The sequence below is a fragment of the Dromiciops gliroides genome, chromosome 1 (assembly GCF_019393635.1).
Source record: "Dromiciops gliroides isolate mDroGli1 chromosome 1, mDroGli1.pri, whole genome shotgun sequence".
NCBI classification, from domain to species: Eukaryota; Metazoa; Chordata; class Mammalia; order Microbiotheria; family Microbiotheriidae; genus Dromiciops; species Dromiciops gliroides.
Window position 1 is genome coordinate 731,809,624 of NC_057861.1, and position 22,005 is coordinate 731,831,628.

A 22,005-nucleotide genomic window follows, 5' to 3' on the forward strand; every position below is an offset into this window, starting at 1 on the left:
TTGGTATCAGGAAGTGACGCGGACTAGTGGGAGGAGGAAGGAAGAGACTGGCGCGGAGTCTCGGGCTTTTTTCCTCTGGACTCTGGCGGAGAAGGGAGCTAGAAATGCGCTCTCCCTTTAATAGATAGGAATCTAGGCCTTTCTCTCTCTCTTTACCAAATTCTTATTCTCCTTAATAAATGCTTAAAAGTCTAACTCTTGCTAAAGCTTATAATTTATTGGCGACCACTCATTAGATATTTTAGACAGTTTAGCTAGAATTTTAGCCCTTAACACATCCTATAATAAATGGCATGATTTAGAGTGGGAGACTCCAGCAGACAAATACAGAGGGGCCCAATTCCAAACCTAGGTAAGGACAAGTAAATGCCTTAGCCCATCTTTCACCTGGTTAATCAGAAAAGAATACACAGCATGACAAAAATACTAAACTAAAATCTGAAACATTATTGAAGAATGCCTCTATCCAAGATGCTGTGTACCTTTATCTCACAGATTGGGACCTCACAATTGTTAGCCAGATCATAATTTTTTTTTATTTTTTTTTAAATGGGGCAATGGGGTTAAGTGACTTGCCCAGGGTCACACAGCTAGTAAGTGTCAAGTGTCTGAGGCCGGATTTGAACTCAGGAACTCCTGAATCCAGGGCCGGTACTTTATCCACTGCGCCACCTAGCCGCCCCGCCAGATCATAATTTTTAAATGCCTACTATGCTCCAAGTAGCATACTCTGTGTTTGGCATACCAAGACAAAAAGGAAATGGTATGGTCCCTGTCTTCAAAGACTGTGGTCTATCAGGGAAGATGACATGAGCATGTATCGGTAAGTTTGGTGGGGAAGGCGCTAGTACCTAAGAGGGATGGGAAAGGTGTCATGTATAAAATGATAGGATCAGGGGACAGCTAGGTGGTGCAGTGGATAAAGCACCAGCCCTGGATTCAGGAGGACCTGAGTTCAAATCCAGCCTCAGACACTTGACACTTACTAGCTGTGTGACCCTGGGCAAGTCACTTAACCCTCATTGCCTTGCAAAAAACAAACAAACAAAAAGAAAATGATAGGATCTAAGCTTTGGAGAAAATGAAGGAATCTAAGAAGTAGAGATAAATAAGTGCATTCCTATGAAGGATACAGCCTTGTGAAAAAGACATAAGAAATGAGAGATGTGTTTTCTGTGAGGAAAAGCAAGATGACATGAAGGAGAGTAATAAAACTATAAAGGGAGGTTGTAGTCAAGCTGAGAAAGACTTAAAATGCCAACAAGGGGAGTTTGTACTTGAGGTAATGAACAACCTTGGAGTTTGTTGACTGGCTAAGTGAAATAGTCATAGTTAGCTGAAAATCAATTTAGCAGGTGAATGGAGGACAGATTGGCAAAGTGAAAGGCTTGAGGCAAGGACACCAATTAGAAGGCTCTTGTGATTGTCCCAGCAAGATGTAAAGAGGACCTGAACTAGGGAGCTGGCATGTGAGCAAAGAAAATGGGACAAATATGGTAGTACATAGGTAGAAACAGCAAGATTTGGTAACTGATTGGATTTGTACAGTGAGGGAAAGTAAGGATTCGAAGATGGTTCTAAGTTTATGAATCTGAATGATTGTAAGGAATAGAAAATTCTAGAAAGAGGGTAGATTTGGAGGGTGGGATATAGTTCAGAAGAGATGTTCTTAAATTGTTGATAAAGATCTCCATCTACTTGTAGATGACACCTAACGTCTTCCAGCTTTAAATCTAGGATCTTAAGGATATTTACATACCATTGTATTGTATGTACTAATAAAGAAAGAAATCTAGGGTAACTACTACTTGCAGGGACATTCTTAGGAATGGTAGATTCATAACAAAGTCAATGTGTCATATGTTCATATATAAAGACTACACATTTTATGGAGAGCACTATTTGGCTTGCCTGACTCTACAATTTTCAGAAATAACATGAACTAACATTTTTAAATAAACATTTTTATTTGAAGTTTTGAGTTACAAATTCTATCTTTCACTCCCCCCTCCCATCTCCCTGAGGTGGTAAGCAATCAGATAAAGATTATATATGTGCAATTATGTAAGACATTTCCATATTGGTCATTTTGTATAAGACTCAAATAAAAGAAAAAAATGAAAGAAAGTGAAAAAATAGCATGCTTCCTTCAGTCTGTGTTAAATCAATATCAGGTCATTCTCTGGAGATGGATAGCATGTTTTATCATTAGTCCTTTGGGATTATCTTGGATCATTGTATTGCTGAGAATAGCTAAGTCATTCACAGCTCATCAAATAATATTGCTGTTACTGTGTACAGTGTTGTTCTGGTTCCATTCACTTCACTATACATCAGTTCATGTAAGTTTTTCCAGATTTTTCTGATATCATCCTGCTCAACATTTCTTATTGTACAATAATATTCCATTACAATCATATACAACATCTTGCTTAGCCATTCCCCAACTGATGGGCAACTCTTTAATTCCCCATTCTTAGCCACCAGAAAAAGAGCTGCTATAAATATTTTTGTACAAATAGGTCTTTTGTCTTTTTGGAATGTCTTTGGGATATAAACTTAGCAGTGGTATTGCTGGCTCAAAGAGTATGCACAGTTTTATAGTTCCTTGGGCAGAGCAACAATTTAATCCATGGGAAGCTTTCACCCATATCCTAGCTTGAATCATCCATATCTTTTTGGTTTTCTTCATCTTGGCACACTTGGACTTCATTGTGTGATTCACATGCATTCTGTTATTGTAGAAAATCATGGTAAAAAAGAAAGTTCCAGCAAATACCTCAGTGGTAGCACTGAAAAGAAACAAGTAAATGAATGATCCAAAGTGACTGAGCAATATCCTAGGAATTACAAAAATAAAATTGATTTTAGGAGACATAAAATGTTATTTTGAGCATATCATTGAGACTACAATATGTAGGAAAGTATCTCTATCGCTTAGTATTTTCCATTTAAACTATTTATTCCAAATTTAGCTCTTGGTAGCTACTTTGTGCTATGTTTGGGTTTTATATTCATACATCTATAAAATACATACATGTAAAGAGAGACCATTTGACCTAGTGGTAAAAGGGTCAGCCTTAGAGTCAAGAACACCTCGATTTGCGTCACTACCTATATGACCAAAGTCTCAGTGCTCAGAAGGCACTTTCTAAGTCTGTTTATTAGAGACCATTTACTGATCTTTGTCAAGGAAGAGAGTTTCTACCAAAGGGGAGTTTCCACACCCATGAAATAATAGCTTAAGAACCAGCACCCCCCCCTTTCCAAAATGTATTCACATTCACACGCGTGTTATATACAAATAACAAATAATGCATCTAGTATAAATATGTATAAACGTATAGAGATCTATGTATAACAGCAACTGCAAATTTAAAATGCTGAAATATGCAAAAATGTGGACAGAAAAAGAAGATAGAAAAACGTGTCCATTAGTCCCAAACAATGACTCATTTCTAAAGAATTCACACACATGTGAGTTGTTCCCAATAATCCCATTTGAGAATACATTTTTCACTAAGCACATCTGGAAAAATCATACACTATTAAAATCATAATCATATTGGTTTTTATCCTGATTCTATTGTGTCCCTATGGTACATAAAATAATTGATTGTCTTGCAAAATTTTATTCAGTATTGACTTTATGGATTTACTTTCTAGTAAATATGTTTTTCAATAAATCTACTCTAAAGTGTTATTCAAATTATAAGCAGAAATTATTATTTTACCCAACTTACAATGTTGGTATCATGTGAATCAGTCTCTTTCTGAAAATGATCATTTCATATCTGTACACAGACAGATATGCATATGATGTCAGGGTGTCATTAAGGCAACTATGCTAGATAGCACGAGGGTGGGTTTTCATATTTGGCTAATGAAATCAGTTTTATGACTTTCTACCTATGCATCATGGAAAAATACAAATGTAAACATTGTCCTCCAAATTTAACATTTTAATTTATATGTATTCATTAAACATTAAACATAATTGCTAGGATTTTTTTCTTGTTGTTAATCACGATGTCCTATAAATCTTCTAAATTACCTAAAAATATTTTGATATATTTTGTCATCACTCACATTTCCAAATATCTTACTTGGACTTTCCCCATCTTCACAATGAAGAAGGGGGAAAAATAGAAGAAAACAATAATACTAAGCAACCTATCAACCAAGTCCAACATTATAAGCAGTCAGTGGTGTGCTGGTCAATGTTAAGAACCAGCTCTCCAGAAAAGAAAATGTAGACAGGGTGTACTTTTAAGTTTAATCTGCATTATTAACATTTCCTCCATTACTTTCTTAAGTCTAGATAATTGACAAAAACAACAGACCAAGACCTGGCTTGTGGTGTTTGCCAATTTCCAAGGTATAAATAATCTCAATGAAAATTTAAAAATCAGCTCTTGCCTAACTCTAGCACATTCTTATGAGTGTTCCACATCTAGAGGCCCCAACCTCAGGGATGTATGGTGGTACAGAGTGTTGGAGTTGGAGTCAGGAAGCCCGAGGGCAAATCCTACCTAACATGTTTACTAGCTGTAATGATCCTGGGAAAGTCACTTAAAACTTTCTTAGGCTCGGTTCCCTCATCTATAAAATGAGGTTGCTGAGAGTTTGATACTGAGAATACCAAATGAAATAACATAGGTAAAGTATTTTGTCAACTTTAAAGTGTCATATAAATGCTGTTACTGGGCACAGTCTCTTGTCTCTGGAGCCAGACTTAGTCATTGTCATTTCACTGTTCTGATTTTGTTGTTGTTCTTTCCATTCCATGTTCTTTCACATTGGGCTTGTTTTCCTAGTTCTATTGAATTACTGTCAGTTAATGGTTTAACTTATCTGTATATACATATAAGTACGTATGTACATCCAGACACTCTGTTGTTGAAACACAATTCACTCCATCAAGGATTTATTGGTAATATATCTTCTATGAGTCTCCTAGGTGCTATGGATACAATGATAAAATTTAAAGACTCTTCCCTAAAGGGACTTCTATTCTCTTGAGGGAAGGGGGACATAATTGGCTTCTCATATCTTAAGGGTTGTCATATAAAGGATGACTTCTGTGTGACTATAAACAAAAGAATTTGGACCAGTGATTTGAGGGTACAAGACAGAATTAGAAGAGGCAGCTAGGTAGCACAGTGAATAAAGCACCGTCCCTGGATTCAGGACGGCCTGAGTTCAAATCCTGCCTCAGACACTTGACCCTAGCTGTGTGATCTTGGGCAAGTCACTTAACCCTCATTGCCCCACCCAAAAAAAGGAGAAGGAGAGAAGGAGGAGAAGGAGGGGGAGGAGGAGAAGGGGGAGGAAGAGGAGGGGGAGGAGGAGAAGAAGAAGAAGAAGAAGAAGAAGAAGAAGAAGAAGAAGAAGAAGAAGAAGAAGAAGAAGAAGAAGAAGAGTCAAGGGAAGAGATTACTTCTTGCCAGTTAAGAGCTGTTTTAAAAAGAAATCAGTTGGGGCGGCTAGGTGGCGCAGTGGATAGAGCACCGGCCCTGGAGTCAGGAGTACCTGAGTTCAAATCTGGCCTCAGACACTTAACACTTACTAGCTGTGTGACCCTGGGCAAGTCACTTAACCCCAATTGCCTCACTAAAAAAAAAAAAAGAAATCAGTTGCCTCATACTCTACTAGATTCCCTATCCTTAGAAGCATTCAAGGAAAGGTTGGATGACCACTTGCCAGGAACACAATACAAAATATTGAGTTTAGGTCCTTTCTAACACTGAGTCTATAAGTCTATGATTCTATGAAGTTCAGTGGTGAAAAAACATCATCCTTTTCTTCATAGGAAAATAAAATATGCATAAAATGTAGTAGGAAAATGTACTGAATTTACTAAAATGGAACTCTATGGTTGGTTATAAAATAACAAGGAAGTAATCATTTTACTACCTCTGGAAATGGGAAAATGTAAAAAATTACCTTTTGTTCAACTCCATTACATAAATTATTAAACAAATTACCTAATTTTATATAACTTTTAGAAAAAGAACATTGATTTCAATATTCTGATTTCTAATCTTCTACAATCCCCATGCAGGAAAAAAAATTGAACAGAACAGTAAACAATAAAGAATTAATATGCCTTGACAAGGAGATCAAATGTTTGCTAGTGAAAGTGGTTTCTAAGATCTTTTGGTTTCTCTACCATAGTAATTGTTTTATAACTGTTAAACTTCGTAATCTGTGTCAATGAGTGTTCCTTCATTGATTTCTCATTTTTCAATGTCAACAGCTCATTTATATAGATCAAATGAAAGTTGTTTTAATTGCATGACATATATTTTTCCATCTTTTTTCCTTTCTCCTAGTTTCAAGGTAACTTTTTGCTTTAAAATAATGGCAGTGATATGTCAGTTAACAAACTCACCTGGGAATGAGCCACTTCCTGTCTGTTAAAATAACAATTTCTTTTTTATTATATTATTAGAGGTTCTCCATGTCCAGCCCTCCCCAACTATTTTCTCAAGGAAAATATCTATTATGGATAAGCTTTTCTATAGTCTACAGTCTAATAAGTTCATTATCTTACTTCTTCCTCCTGAACCATATCTCCAAACATTTTTCACATCCTCCCTGTGCTCATTTTTGCATTAAAGTAATCAATTATGGATGTTAATTTGAAATGTTTTATTGTGTTCTTCATAGAAGCTCCCTGATCCTCCATTCTTTGAAACAGATGCTGACACTTACATTATCCTTATTGTCATGGTGATATTTTTTAAAATGTTTATAATGGACACTCAAATATGAGATAAGTGCTGCCTGGAATTAATACTTTTGGCCTCTGGATGCATGATAAAAGTCAATTCCACTAAATCATTTATTTGTCTCTCCAAGGAGAACCCACAAACCAACCCTTCATTTAGCTGTGACTTTTTTGTGTTCTGATTTCATGTATAGTGACTATTAGTGTGATTTAATTCTTCTAGTCATGTGCTCTTGGTTACCAGACAAAATCCTTATATTTAGAATTAGTTGTATTCATATAGAAGTAGAAATGTTTATAAATTATCAAAAATTGTGCATTTCTTAGTACCTATCATCTCATTTTCTGACCCTCAGTATATATAAAGACTGGGGGGGCAGAGTTTACATCCTGTCCTTTTACTAAATTTAATGTTTCTTAATTCTAGTTGAATCTCTATAACTCTCTAAATTAACAATTCTATCACCTGTAAAAGTGATGAGGTTTGGGGCAGCTAGGTGGCGTAGTGGATAGAGCACCAGCCCTGGAGTCGGGAGTTTCTGAGTTCAAATCCAGCCTCAGACACTTAACACTTACTAGCTGTGTGACCCTGAGCAAGTCACTTAACCCCAATTGCCTTACTAAAAAAAAAAAAAAAGTGCAACCTTTCTTTACATAGTTCTTACTGGAAGATCATTAAAGCAGTTCTCAAATACAGATGCTGATAGCTCTTGGCTTTACTTACCATGAAAAGACGACAGAGTGGCATAAATAACCAGACTCAGAGACAGGTAGACCTGGATGCCAGTTCCACCTTTGACACATACCCTCTGTGTGACTGTGGGTACTTCTCATGTGGTAACCTTTTATGGGTCTAATTCCTCTCTAAGGCTATAACTTGCAAACATGGAGGGAGGGAATCGCCTTATCCAGTAGTCCCGTATACTAATGAAATCACAAGTTTAGTCCCTGTTCCTATCCCTATTATTTACTATATACCTTTTGATGGTTGTATTCTGATCTTTTTTAATGTTTTTGTTTGTTTATTGGGGTTTTTTGTTTGTTTGTTTGTTTTGCAGGGCAATGAGGGTTAAGTGACTTGTCCAGGGTCACAGAGATAGCAAGTGTCAAGTTTCTGAGGCTGGATTTGAACTTGGGTCCTCCTGAATCCAGGACCAGTACATTATCCATTGCACCACCTAGCTGCCCCTAATGGTTGTTTTTTGTTGTTGTTGTTGTTGTTTTGTTTTGTTTTTGGTGAGGCAATTGGGGTTAAGTGACTTGCCCAGGGTCACACAGCTAGTAAGTGTTAAGTGTCTGAGGCTGGATTTGAACTCAGGTACTCCTGACTCCAGGGCCGGTGCTCTATCCACTGCACCACCTAGCTGCCCCACCCCTAATGTTTTGTGTCGTGTGTGGGGTTTTTTTAACATAAATAAATATTGTATTTTGTCGAAAGCTTTTTCTGCCTCTATATAACAATGCAGTTTTTTAAATGAATAGCATCAATTATGTCCATAATTTTCCTAATATCAAACCAACCCTGTGTCCTTTGGTACAAAACAAATCCAGTCAAAATTTAGAGTCATTTACTATTTCATTATATTCTATTTTATTCTCTGCTGATATTTTGTTCAACATTTTTACATCAATGTGCATTAAAGATGTTGATCTATAGTTTTCTTTCTCTGCTTTATCTTTCTTTGCTTTAGGTATAAAAACATTTATTTCATAGAAGGAATTTGATAGGATTCCTTCTTTCTCTGTTTGTGTTAGGTGGTATAGAGGATAGAGCGTGGCAACTGGAGTCTGAAAGACCTAAATTAAAAACTGGCCTCAGACATTTAATAGCTGTGTTACCCTGGACAAGTCATTTAAATGCTGCTTGTCTCAATTTCATCAGTAAAATTGAGATGACAATAGCAGTCTTTATCCCAGGGTTGTTGTGAAAATAAAATGAGATAACAATTGTATAGTGCTTTCTAAACATCAAAGCACTATGTAAATGTTAGCTGTTATTTTTAATTATTCAATATTAGAATCAATCTTCCTTTGAATAGGATAGAATTCACTTGTAAATTCATTTGCTCCATTTCCTTCACTTCCCCTTCCTAATTGAGAATTGTTTTATTAGGTTATATCAGTTCTCTATTTCTTGTTCTTTTAATCCAAGTTTTTACATTTTAAAATGTATTCATCAATATCATTTTGATTTTCAGTTTTGTTAGTATATAATTGGAACAGATTTCTATAACTTCCTTTACTTCATCTTCATTTGTGAATCCTTTTTCAACTTTGATTTTGTCAATTTTATTTTTACCTCTTATGAAAATACAATTGCTAATGATTTGTGTCTATACAATATGTAATATTTTTTCAAAAATAGCTCTTAGTTTTAATAATCAATTTAATTTTTTGTTAATATCTTCTCTGATTTTCAGAATTTCCATTTTGTGTTTAGTTGGGGGTTTTAGCCCTCATCTAGATATTTTTAGTTTAATACCCAATTCATTGTTCTGTGGCTTCTCTCTTTTGCGGATGAAAGTGTTTAGAAATAGACATTTTCTCAGAAACATGCATACTTTTTGATTCTCCTTAAATAATCTCCAGAAGTATACCTTAGCTAACATTTTTTAAAAGTCTATCCATATCTTTAAATTCATTTTTGTTGATCTTTTTTTTTAAACTTTTATAGATTTGAAAGGGTCCCATTGAGATCTCCAACTATTATAGTATTGCAGTTTACTCATCCCTGTAAATCAATTAATTTTTTTCTTTAAGTGCTTTAATACAATGCACTTTAGTACATTTACATTAGAAGTATTGATATCACTTCATTATCTAGAGTTTATTTAAACATAATGTTATTCCGCTGCTTATCTCTTTTACTATACCTAGTCTGACTATTGCCTTGTCTTAGAGAATGACTTGCCCCCTTTGCTTTTTTGAATTTACTAGAGGCATAACAAATTCTGATGCAGTCCACATTTAATTCTGTAAAATTATGATTCGAATGTGTTTCTTATAAACACACACACACACACACACACACACACACACACACACACTGCTGGATTCTGCTTTCCACTCCATTTTGTTATCTTCTTCTGTTTTATGGGTGAGTTCACTCTATTCTTTTTCACGGTTATGATTATTAATTATGTAGTTCCTTCATGTCCCTTTTAAATGTTTCTTTCCTTGCTCCTCATCCACCCATTTGTAAAGAAACAGTGCATGATGAAAAAGGAGGAATGTGATTGGCACTAGTAGTAAGCTCTGAGTGGCCTCTTATTTCTCTAGACCCTCTTCTCTTCACTCAGCTCAGACTCCAATCATTCATTCTTTTTTTGTTTTGTTTTTGTTTTCTTTTCTTTTCTTTTCTTTTCTTTTCTTTTCTTTTCTTTTCTTTTTGCGGGGCAATGGGGGTTAAGTGACTTGCCCGGGATCACACAGCTAGTGTCAAGTGTCTGAGGCCAAATTTGAACTCGGGACCTCCTAAATCCAGGGCCAGCACTTTATCCACTACACCACTTAGCCCGCAATCATTCATTCTTAAGCACTCTTTCACTTGTATGACATACACTCTGAAGTTGACCTTTGTTTTGGTCATCATTATTTGTCTTCATCTGGACCCTCTCTCTTAAACACCCCTCTCCCCATTCCTGCCTATTATTCTATGTAGTTTAATGTATTTTTACACCATTGTGTATGTGTTCAATTGTTCTTTGCCTGGTTCAGTTAAAAGTAAGGGTTCTGAGTTGCCTGCTCCCCCTAACCTTTCCTCTATGTTTATATATATATATATTTTGTCATGCACCCCAATTATGAGAGCAAGTTTTCTTTTTCTTTCCTTTCTTAAAACCAAAAAAAAAAAAAAAAACCCAGAACACATTCAGGCTCTATGGCTGTCTTTAATTCCTTCTTTTTTTACAAAGTATTTTTTTTTTTTGCAGGGCAATGGGGGTTAAGTGACTTTCCCAGGGTCACACAGCTAGTATGTGTCAAGTGTCTGAGTCCGGATTTGAACTCAGGTACTCCTGAATCCAGGGCCGGCACTCCATCCACTATGCCACCTAGCTGTCCCCTTTAATTCCTTCTTAAAGATGATGGGATTCAAACCTTAGAGATGATGGGATTCTGACTTGACTCTTGCCCCTAATATTAGAATGTAAGCATTTTATCATTTAGCACCTTCCAATTGCTTTACACTGACTTTCTTGCCTGTTGGTTTAAGAGGTCTGTAGAAAGCCCCTGCCACATGACAATTCCCCAGAATTGCCCCCAGGATGGTAAAGGTGCCTTTCCATCCAAAGTTCCTAAGCAAATACTTATTTTAAAATGCCAGAATGGATGACACGATAACACATCCCATCATATTAATGGTGTTCCCCAAGAGTCTTCTTTTAAAAAAAGTATTTGGTGATTATGATCAGTGAAGGATATAAGCAGAAACCAAGGCCGTTTTCTGTCAGGAAGATTTCAGAAAGCAATGTCAGGTGAAGATAGGCATAATGTGGGCTTGAAGTTATTGTTTCTAATCAGTTGTGATTTCAGTGATATGTCATTTATAATTGTATAGTTATTTTAATTGTACAGGACTATAGAATTATAACTACAAAGGATCACTACAGATCCAGCTCCTCAGAAAACTAAAACTCAGAAAGATGAGGTGAAGTGTCTCCCTCAGTTACACAGGAAGTGTCAGAGGTAGGACTAGACCCCAGGCCTTCCTGACTCAGCTATGCCCTTGTACGATGGTGCATCTTCTTGGACCTCATGCGAGTTACTTCTTGGAACCATGCTACCTTCAACCACACAAAATGTATCTTCACTTAATTTAACTACCTTATAATAAGGAAATTGTGAGGTTAAAGTAAGCTAATATCTGGGAAATTCATTTTAAAAAAGGAAAAAGCATTCTACAACTAAAAGCAGTAGAATAACAATTATGTTCATTAGCGTATATGATTAGTATAGGTTGTTCTAATTTCAAGAGCAATGGAAGAAAGGTCAGTCTGAATTAGGGAAGTAGTCTTGGCAGCGAAATACATTTAAAGAAGTAATTTTGTTACTTCTCAAAATAGGCAATCATTTAAACTAAGCTAACAATGAGTTGGCCAGTAAATCTTGAGGCTTTTTAATGAATAAATCAGAATGATTTGCATAGAGATGACTTATCTATAAAATAGTATGCTGAAAGTGCTTGAAAATGAGGCAGCCTCTTAACTGGGTTGAACAATGACCTGACATTTAAACTATAGGGATGTGTGATACAGTGGAAAAAATCTCTCTGACTCTCAGTTTCTCCCAATGTGACCTGCCTCCTGGCTATAATACCAGTACCAGTCAGTACCTGTCACAAGATGGGTCTTCAGGCAAGGACTCTGAAGTCTAATCCGAGGACTTTAAGATTACTCTTCATTCATTCATCTTAAGTCTAATAGACTTCTCCCCATCCACTTAGATACTGTCTAAATTTATTCCTCAACATTTAGCAAACTCCCCACCTCTTTTAATTTCCACATTCCAGTGTTTCTGAACCCTCTGCTTCTGATATACAAACCCATTCCCTATCCCCACTTGCCTTCTCCCTACTTACCATCAGCCTCAATCCTATACTCCTCCCAAGGCCATGTTTCAACTCTTCCTGGCCCTCCCACTGTGACCTCTGGAATGCTTACTCCATAAGTCACAAACTGTTTCCATCTTCTTTCTCTCCATCCTCCATCTTCTGGTACTCATTGAGACCTGGCTTCCTCCTGATGACACTAGTCTCTCTCATACTCCCAATTCACTGATCATGGTAGAAGTTTCATAATATTCTTTGCCTCCTTATTCTATCACTGACCACGCCTTGCAAAACCCCAACCCTGGATTACTCCCATCATTGACCTCCTTTGCTCCAATTAATTTGTTGCTGAATGGAGGTAGAGGAAATAATGAATTTGTGCTGATTAGTATCTAACCTCCACTGGGCTTTCACTGCAGCAAGGCAATCATTCTACCCTACCCTAATCTATTAACTATGTCACTTTCCAAGACTTCTTCTGTCTCTCCTCAAACTTCTCAAGGCTTCTCTCCTCCTCCAACCTTTCAGCTAAGGACTCGTCTAAGATGAATAAGTGATTCTTTACATGAACCCTGATCCCATGCCATCCCACTTCTTTAGCAGATTGACCCTTCTATCATCCCCATTCTCTCACTAATTTTCAATTTCTCTCTACCTACTGGATGCTTTCTTGCTGCCTATAAATATGCCCATGTCTCCCTTATCCTTAAAAATATCTCCAGCAGCTATCATCTTGTATTTCTTCCCCCTTTTGTGCCTAAACTCCTTGAGCAAGCCAGGTACTCTCAATCCTTCTATACTTCTTCTCTTCTCACTCTCTCCAAACTCTCTGCAGTCTAGCTTCTGACCTCTTCATTCAACTGAAACTGCTCTCTCTGAAGTTCTCAGCAATCTCTTTATTGCCAGATCTAATGGCCTTTTCTCAATCCTCATCCTTCTTCACTTCTCTACACCGTTTAATTCAATAGATCAACCTCCTGGATATCTTCTCCCCCTTAGATTTGCACAACAATGCTCTCTCTCCTGATTGACTTCCTATCTTGTTGATCCTTCTCAGTGTCCTTTCTTGTTTTGTTTTTGTCTTTTGTCTTTTTGATACTAGGTCTTTCTATCTTATCCTGGCTGGAAGTCACAGACTTGAACCAAATGTTGATCAGCAGAGAAGCTTGGACCCACTCTACTCTTGACCTGGGGCCCATCTACCCTTCTTTCAGTACCCCTGTGAACCACACTCCATACCCCTGCTCCTGGCAGCTCACCCTATTTGTGCCAGACTTAGTGTGGGCACCCTATCCACTTTGGCCCACTGCAGCCCAGAACTCCTGAACTCAAGTGATCCATCAACCTCAGTCTCCCTTAGTAATGGGCATGACAGGCATGCATGAGCCCACATGGATCCTTTCCTGGCTTTTCACCCACATCACACCCACTAACAGGGGGTGCTTCTCAAGGCTTGGTGCTAAACCCTCTTATCTCCCTCATGATCTTATCAGCTCCCAATTAGCATCTCTATTCAGTCAACTTCCAGATCTAAATAATACAGCCAGAGTATCCCTCCTGAACTTGTCTCACGTCACTCATTAACTGTTATTTTGGACATCCCAGGTTGGATGTCCTGTGACCATCTGAAATTCCACACATTCAAAACAGAACTTTCTTTCCCTACAATCCCTCCTTGCTTCCCAAATCCCCTCTTACTTTTGAAGGTGCCACCTCCCTTCCAGTCACTGAAGTTAGCCACCTCAGTGTCATTCTCGACCTCTTGCTCTGACCTCACCTTCCCCACAATGCCTTTTGTCTAGACCTCCTTCTCTGTGTTCGGATCGTTCAAACAGTACCTTTCGCAGGAGCTATTTCTCTTCTCCTGCACGTCCTCCACCCCCAGCTGCTCGTGCCTTCTCCATGAGATTCCTTTCCATCTGCTCTGGATGGATCTTGTGTGTACCTAATAATTACACAGTCCTCCTCTATTAGAATGTGCACTCCTAGAGGACAGTAACTACTCTTACCTTTATTTGTATTCTCAGTACCTAGGACAGTGCTTAAGCAATGCTTGTTGGTTGACCAACTGATCATCTGACTATTTGATGTCTCGGTCGCTGCATCTGCCAAATGAAGGAGTTGTATTAGATGGCATCTGAGACACATATCTAATGTGATGTGATTACCAATCAATGAGATATGATTCCTTAGTGAATTGGGTTGGAATGATTTGGCAGGGGTGGGCCTAGGACCAGGTTGGTCTCATAATTCTTCCCTTCTTTCATTCCACTTTAGAGAGAAAATATTTGGGAAAAGGAGTTGAAATAAGTAAGTATAGTGTACATGAAGTACGAGATTGAACTAAAGGAAAACTTGTTTACTTTCCAAACCCTCTAGATAAGAAAAGGAGAAATAATGGGGGAGAAAATGTTACCTATACCAGAAACTCCTCCAAACCAGAAATAGAGTCCTAATGTGGTAGAGCTAAACCTGGAAAAGATGAATCTCAACCCACTGATGGTGCCACCTGCTAAGACCACAGGTCTGCAGCCATATAGCTTCAACAAAATATTGGCCAAAGGACCTAACAAAAAGAAATAAAGTGATGAAATGCATATATCTTGTCTTTGCTGTGTTAAATTATCAAAACATTACCCATAGAGCAACTCTGGAAAAGTAGACTAAATTTTAGTACACTGATGATAGTGTCATTCTAGACTCTTCACTCTCACCCCATATATGCAACCCATTACTAAATCTTGTCATGTCTCTGTTCATAAGATCTCTCACATACATTCCTTATTCCCCACTCACACAACCACCACCCTAATTCGGTTGGCTTTCCTCCATGGTTCCCATCATTTTCTCCCCAGAAACCAGTTCCTCTCTTTTAGTGAAAGGAGCCAGAATAGATTTTCCATTCTTTATTTCTTCACTTTTTGAAGGTTGAAATTCACTAAACTAAGCCAGCTTCCCTGTAAAGAGCTGCAGCAGATATCTAGACAAAGTCCCTAATCACTGCTTCATCATGCCTCTCTCAGGTTTGTGATTCCCAAACAACTCAGCTATTTCCTCTTTCTTTTCAGATGTTTTGTTTTTTTCCTCCCTTGATCTTCCCTCAGATACTTTCCAGTTGTGGTTAACCTCCTTTTTAGCACAGAAGTTTGGGTGTGTCTACTTTAGAAGGGTATAGACAAATCTCCATTGAGAAGACTGGGGTCATCTCCTGGGGCCTAGATACTGATTGAGAGAGCATGATTACACCAGAGCCAGGGCTTTATTTGATTTGATCAAGATATTGTGGCTGTGTTTTGGAGGCACCACCTTGGAAGGAGCCTATAAAGGGGGCTATCAGTCCAGCCTTGGTCAATTAAAGACATCTAGAGAGAACTAAGTTAGACCAGAGAGTAATATCTCAGTATAAATTTTAGTACATTGGTGATAGTGTAATCTACTTTTCCAGATATCTGGGGGTGTGGTGATAATAAAAATGGTTATTTGTAAAGCATTTTGAAAACCTTAAAACACTATCTAAATGTTAGCTATTATTACATTTTTAGAAGAGACACAGCAAGGACATATATGTGTGTACATATACACATAAGTGTGTATAAAGGCCAACCATTAAATGCAAGGTATTTGGGGAGGGAAAGTACTACCAGTTGAAGGAATGTGGAAAGGCTTCACCAGAATTTGGAATTTCTGGGGCATTCTCATCTCTCCCTGGTTAGAGTTGTGGGGGAGGTGGAATCACCAGTTACCATCTTTTTCATGAACTGTTAGGCCTATGGCCTATCTTATGTCTTCTGTAAGTTACAATAAAAGTGATTCTATACCTAAAAGGTATTTTTACTTTTAATTCTTTCATGGAAACTGGTGACCTTTTTACCCAAATTAGTGGAGACATAGACTTAAGTAATATCCCGATCTTTCCTTAGATCATTCTGCATGTAAACAAAATGAGACAGACCTGATTTGGAAGCAACCCTGCTTCCCAATATCAAACCTAGTCCATGTAAGTCCCGAATTTAGAAAAGTGGTCCATGGCTCGCATTAACTATTCAACATTGAAACTCTTCAGTTATATGAGCTGTGGGCCAAGGAGTAAATTGAGTTACTGCTGAGTGAACTGTTTAATGAACTGATTATACACAAGACATAAGCTTCTCCATAATAAAATAAGTTCATCTTTGCATGATGGGCCCACAGTTCATCACTAGACCCATGTTCAGAGTCTTTCAAGCTTAATAGGTACCATCAGAGGTTGTGATCTCAAGACAATTCCAAAAGACTCATGATGGAAAATGCTCTCCACATCCAGAGAAAGAACTATGAGTCTGAATACAGATTGAAGCATACTGTTACCACTGTATTTGTGTTTTGTTTGTTTGTTTGTTTTTTGTGTTTTCCCTTTTGTTCTGTTTCTTCTTTTATAAGATGACTAATGTGGAAATATGTTTAATATGATTGCACATGTATTACCTTGTATCAGATTGCTTGCTGCCTTTGGGAGAAGAGAGGGGAGGGAGCGAAGGAGAAAAATTTGGAACTCAAAATCTTATTTAAAAATGAATATTGAGGGGGCAGCTAGGTGGCACAGTAGATAAAGCACCAGCCCTGGATTCAGGAGGACCTGAGTTCAAATCTAGCCTCAGACACTTGACTCTTACTAGCTGTGTGATCCTGGGTAAGTCACTTAACCCTCATTGCCCTGCAAAAAAATAATAAATAAATAAAAAGAATGTTGAAAACAATCATTACCTGTAATTGGAAAACATAAAATACCAAGCACACATACATACACACACACAGTTGTGATCCACTACCACCAGCTTTTAAGTACCTAGGATCACTAGCTTCAGAATCAGAGGACATGAGTTCAAATCCTACCTCCATTACTTTCTCCCTGTATGACCTTGGGCCAATCCCTTATCCTCTCTCAGCCTCTTTTTTTGGATCTCTAAAATGAATGAGTTTGATTACTTATCTGTAAGGTCCCTTCTAAGTTTAAATCATCCTATCCTACATTACCTTAATCGTACCCTGCCTCTCTAGTGGGGATGGATCATCATGATTCTTTTCTTCATTGTTCAGGTATTAAATAACAAACTCTAGACACTGGGATTCCCGAGGTTTGCTGCCCCACCCCGCCCTGACTCCTCTCCCCCCCCAAAATCTTCATTATATAATATAGGCATAGAGACTTCAATCAAAAAGGAGTGCTGTGAAATCATTTAACACATTACCAACATATTTAACACAATATCGACAGAGGACACCAAGAAATAAAATAATTTTGCAGGATCAAAATTATACACATCCTATCTGAATGAAGTTTTAAAGCTCATGAAAACCTCTATGTTAAAATTCTAATACTTTAAATTACACATGGATATATCCCCCCAAATCCTTTTATTTCACAGGTATGGAACCCCCTTTCACCTTACAGATCACAGACAACATGGCTGTAACTGACGGTTTTATAGAGTTGTCCTAAGCTCAGAAAAGTTAAGTTCCCAGGGTCACACAGCTTGTAAATGATAGTCAGGGCTCAACTCCAGATCCAGCTCTTCCTGACTCCAAATTAACACTCTAGTCACTGGAGTGTAGCCCATACTCTTTCATAGAATTTGATTACCGAGGTTTTTCATTCTTTTTTTTTTTTTTAGTGAGGCAATTGGGGTTAAGTGACTTGCCCAGGGTCACACAGCTAGTAAGTGTTAAGTGTCTGGGATGACATTGAGGTCGTATGTCTGAGTGACTGGAAGGATGATAGCTCCAAGAAATATTAAAATTCCTAGAGAAATGTCTCTAGCAATAAGATATAGATCCTCTGTGGAGGACTGAAGAGAGGACACAAACAAGAATCACACAAAATGGGGACAGCTAGGTGGTGCAGTAGATAGAGCACTGGCCCTGGATTCAGGAGGACCTGAGTTCAAATCCAGCTTCAGACACTTGACACTTACTAGCTGTATGACCCTGGGCAAGTCACTTAACCCTCATTGCTCCACAAAAACAAAAACAAACAAGAATCACACAAAATAAGAAGTCATGAATGGGGTTGCAATCAGTTCCATTAAAGACAGTTCTCACATCAGTGAACTGAAGGATTTAGGAAAAACCAAACACTGCCATGCACTGTGGTTCAAAGACCATTTGGTCGATTCCAGTTGGAGAATCAGGGAAAATTTCAGAGAAGGTGACAGTTTAGTCCAGCCTTGACGGAAGACAGGGCCCAACATACAAGTGCAGAGACAGCAGATGGCCATAGAAAGAGAGTTTCCAAAAGGAATTGATCAACATTGTTAAAAGCAGCTAAAAAAAATTCTAGTGTAAGAATGGAATAAAACCCACTAGTCTTAGTACTAAGGAGATCATATGTAACCTTTAAGGATGTAGCTTCATTAGTGTGGTGGGGACAGAAGCCACCTGGTCAGAATGGAGGAAGTAAATAGAGAGAAAATTAAGTTCATGAATATTAATTACTCATTTGAGGGGACTAGTCATAAAGAGAAAAAGAGGAACAGAACGGCATCTAGAGTAAGCAAAAAAATCCAGCGAAATTTTTTCAGTGTATGAGAGAACTATGAATGTCTGAAAGCAAAGGAGACCCACTGCTCAAAGATGTCCAAGGAGGGGAACCGATGCCCTCCATAGGCATCCTATTCCAAGTTGGGACAGTTCTCATTGTTAAGAAGTTTTTCCCAGATCCCAAGCCTAAATTTGCCTCTTTGAAACTTCCTCCCATTGTCTCTAGCTCTGCCCTCTGGGTCTGTGGGACCCTGGCCAAATCATGGCGTTACCCTGGGCCTCAGTTTCTTCATCTATAAAAGAGAGGCCAGCAATAGCACCACCTCACAGGGTCACTAATCAAAGGAGATAATGTATGTAATGAGGTCATAGATGGAAAGTACTTTACAACCCTTTAGCTCTATATAAATGTGGGTTTTCATTATATTGGGTGGTAATAAGGGCAGTAATAAAAAACAGGGAACCATGGAGGTTAGCTTATATACAGAGCACAGTTCACTCTACTGGGGGCTAATAAATCGAATGAAATAAGGGACTTTGAGGGATTAGAAGCTTTTGAAACCCAGGGATTCAATTTTTTTTTCTGCTATACAGCATGTCAGAGGGAAGGTAAATGAGATAGTCAACTCTCTTTGACCATGGGTGGATTATTTTATTACCCATGATAAATCTTGCTTCCAAATTTTTACTGACATTGTTACCTACTCTGCTTAATTAAATATAAATTAATAAACAGGCTCTCTCCAGAAGCCAGAAGATGAAACCTTTTAAGAGCAAACACTTAATTATCTCCCCACCACAGGGAAGGTATGAATTAGTAAGTTTTGAGAAAGAAGCTAGCTCTTCTTAATGCCGATGCTCAGCATCAATCACGGAGCTGCTATTTCTTATTCACAACATGCACAGGGACTAGAGGAGAAGCTGCACAGGAGGGAGAAGAGGTAAGGAAAGTGACAAAACCTCCCAGGACCTCTGGCTTTAAATCTTTGGCTTTCTGCTCCCTGCTCCCCTTCCCCCCAATACAGAAAACATTTTTGGTTGGTTGTTTTTTTTGGAAAGATCATAATTTTTCATAATGTCCTAACAATACAAATCCAAATATAAACACAAAAAAATCATTCCCAGATCCAGTAAAAGTTATTTCGATTCCACCAGCACCCCACCGTTCGGGATTGCTTCGCTGGTCCCAACCAAACACATAGGTGATAACTAGTTTCTATCATCCACAGCACCTTCGTATTGTCTTTGCAGACAATATCCACCCCCAGTACCAGGAATGTGTTTCCCTAGGCCTCTGACAACGGGAATACAGTGATGGGCATCCTGAACCCATAGCTGGTCCAGGCTGGCGCTGGCTGAATTCTCTACAGAAAGACTTTTTAATCAGAGCCAGAGCCAGCAGGGTCCTCAGAGGCCCCTCAATACAACCTATTCGTTTTTCAGATGAGGAAACGGAGACAAAGGGAGATCACAGGATCATAGACAGAGCGAGAAGAGATTCCAGAGGCCATATAATCCAGCCCTTTCATTTTACAGATGAAGAAACTGAGACCCCTAGGGAGTAAGTGATTTGCTCAAAGTAGCACAAGTAGAAATGGATGGGCCAGGATTTGGACTCAGGTTCTTTAATTTAATATACATCCCTTATTCCACTACACTACAATGCTTCCTTTGCTAGGCATTGGAAGCATTCACCTAATAAGAAATATACGGGGTGGGGGGGGGGGTTGGGGGGCAGCAAGGTGATGCAGTAGATAAAGCGCTGGCCCTGGATTCAAAAGGACCTGAGTTCAAATCTGGACTCAGACACTTGACATTTACTAGCTGTGTGACCCTGGGCAAGTCACTTAATCCTCATTGCCCTGCCAAAAAAAATAAAAAGAAATAAATATATCACCTTTTCTGAGGAACTGAAATGCATCATGGGAATACTAGCTCATTCCCAGCAATTGTCAGGCAGGTAGCCTTAATGGTTTTATTCTATGCTAATATGGTAATTACCCAGTTAATAAATCTTCAGTAATAAGGGTACTTTCAAACACAGTCAGGGCCTGGTACATAGTAAGTGACTAATATGTGTTTGTTTCTTTCCTCCCCCTCTCTCCTTCTCTCCCTCCCTTCACCACAAACTTCATAATGACAACTTGAGTACACCTTCTTCCCCACCCTCCCCCTTTAGAAGCCTGATATCATCATAAAATACTGAGAATAAAGGAATGTGCAGAATTGAATACCTCTCTAGAATAACAAGATTATAAAGGAGAACAAAGCTAGGTGACTACTAATGAAGCTGTCACTTCAGCTTTTAATTTACAGTCAGAAGCAACCACAAGTACTGAGAAATTCCTTCAATGAAAACTCATGGGAAAGAGAAGAGTCGCCACTTTTCCAGGGGCTGAAAACAAGTATTCTGGGGGGGGGGGAGGGAAAAAACTAAATGATGCCTAACTAGAATATATACTTTGAAAAAAAAAGACCAGATGTCTCTTATTTTTTGATAAACCTGAACCTATAGACAATTACTGTTCCAGAACACATTACTAGAGGTTGAATTGTTTGGCTAGAAAATAAACCAAACTAAAGAGAGTGAAAGTCAAGATTCTCCTGTGAAGCTAGAAACTGATTGTTCTTTCCCACCCAACCCCACAATTACGACCCCCCCCTCAACTCTAATCAAGTATGAAGGAGACTGCCCCACCAAAGGGTACCTTTAGCATGAAGCCTTTCCTAATTCCAACTATTTGTGCCCCTCCCCCAAACTACCTTGTAGGAAACCACTTTGTATTTCTTTGTGCTTATTCTTTTTTTTTCCTGAGGTAATTGGGGTTAAGTGACTTGCCCAGGGTCACACAGCTAGTAAGTGTCAAGTGTCTGAGGCCAGATTTGAACTCAGGTCCTCCTGACTCCAAGGCCGTTGCTCTATCCACTGCACCACCTAGCTGCCCTGTACTTATTCTCTTTATAGCATTCTGTACATACTTACATGAGCATATTTTGTCACCCCATTAAAAAGCAAGCTATTTCACTTTATATTCGTATCACCCTGAGTACAGCACGGAGATGAGCACGTAGTTGGTACTTAATATATGCTTATTGATTGATTGGATCAATGAATGCATGGATGATATGCAAAGCACATAATTACAATAATATAAATAATATAATAATATATGAGAATATATCTTAATAATATAAAATAATAACTTAA